The sequence below is a fragment of the Magnolia sinica genome, chromosome 10 (genome assembly GCF_029962835.1).
Source record: "Magnolia sinica isolate HGM2019 chromosome 10, MsV1, whole genome shotgun sequence".
In the NCBI taxonomy this organism is placed as follows: domain Eukaryota; kingdom Viridiplantae; phylum Streptophyta; class Magnoliopsida; order Magnoliales; family Magnoliaceae; genus Magnolia; species Magnolia sinica.
The window spans coordinates 65,037,140-65,038,977 of NC_080582.1; the positions used below are offsets into that span (position 1 = coordinate 65,037,140).

The following is a 1,838-nucleotide window of genomic DNA, read 5'->3' on the forward strand; positions in this document are numbered from 1 at the left end:
GATGCATTTCTAATAGAGAAGGGGCAGTTTTGGAAGGAGAAGGAAGAATTAGACAATGAGGAGTTAAAGAACAATAGGGAGTCAGAGGATTTGGAAGATAAGGAACAGGGGAACGAAGAGGTGGAGATTCAACCCTATAATGCGACAGATGATAATGTATGTGAGAAATCATTGATGTGTCTACTCTTGTTTATCAAAGGAGAACTAAGCGGGTCATGAAGCCGTCTTTTTATAAGGTTTCTCTATTCCTATCCATCTCTATCATTCAAACAACTCCAAGCATCATCGTCGATTATGAGAAACCCAACAAATTTTGTACTTCTCCGATACCCTTCCAGGCTAAGATGGACCCCATTCAAGGTAGAAAATGTGACTAATTAACCAACCAACAAAACTACTTGTTATAAATAACATCTTGTTGTTGTATCGAAACACATAAATGTTGACTAATCTGGCTAATGTTGAACTTGGTAAAATGAAATGGTTGAATAATTGAAAAATGAGATTATTCAGGAATACACATTGAATGCTGAGATTACGCATTGAATTTCTGGTAGTAGATCCATAATCAAAAAAGTGTTTGTGATTGTTCCAGAAGAAATGAAACAAAAGATACGGTAGAACTAGGACAGTTATTATATGAGGTCTATCCAATGCTAGATGCAGAGGCGCATAATAGATCGATATGAACATCATGAGCTATCCCGTAATAAAACTGGTTGTTGCTGATACCTCCTTCTCGGTTCCTTCTTCCATAACCCAAGCACAGAGAAGGAAGAGATAAGAGGCCCCTATGGAGAATGTGTCAGAAATCCATAATAGAGTCTGACCACAACTACCAAATTTATTATCTTCATGCATACGATAATAGATTACCTAGTAGAAAAGATTTCAAAATCATCACAAACCTCCCTTTTATATCGGAGGAGGAACTGCAAGAATTGGAGAGTTAGTATAACGCAAACAAAGAGACAACGACATGTATTTGGTTCAAATCCATATGGGCAAAAGATGCATGGGTTGATAGAGAGGTAAGTAATTCACACACACACACACACACACACACACACACACACACACACATATGAATGTGTATTTAGCTATTATATTAGCTGTGAGCTTAATCATTAAATTTTATTGATTAGGCCATTAACAAATACATTGAATTCCTGGAGAGAAGGCATGATTGACTTTCAACATTATACTAAGGATTGCAAGTTCCACCACACATATGTTTTGGTAAATGTTTACATTGGATTATGGTTACTCTGTTTTGTGTTTATATGAGATTTATTCTAATTTTTTATTTTGTTTGTAATAGCCATGTCTCCAGATGAATATGTCAACATTAAGAATGTATCGAGACCTAGGCAATGACTTGGAGCGGAAAGCATTACAAGTTGATAAGATCAGTGTGATTGGAATTTGTTAAACATCAAGAAGGGGCCAAGGCCATGTGGCAGTATGAACGGGTAATGCTGTCATTGTAACTTATCAACGCTAGGTGTACCCATTTCTATCATTTCTTTAATGATATCTTATTTTGTCAATCATGGACAGGCACACGTACCAATGAACCACGACAACAATCATTAGTTCTTAATGGCCATCCACCCTCAAGAACGAGAGATTGTTCTTCTCGATAGTTTATATTCAAGGGCACTCAGTCGATACAAGGAAGAGATCGATTTGATGAAGGAGGGATTGCCTATTATATTTCATGCCACAGGAGATATGTCTGCACTGGACGGGAAGGATTGGACAGTTATAGAAGAGATTTCCCTACCAAAGTAGATAAATGGATATGATTGCGGCATATTTGTCATGAAATATATTGA

The 1,838-nt window shown here is 36.9% G+C and overlaps 1 pseudogene; it reads right to left on the reverse strand.

The window, feature by feature from the left end:
* Positions 1–339: 339 nt before the first annotated feature.
* On the reverse strand, positions 340–901 carry LOC131217569 (putative protein TIC 214 N-terminal part; annotated as a pseudogene).
* Positions 902–1,838: the final 937 nt, after the last annotated feature.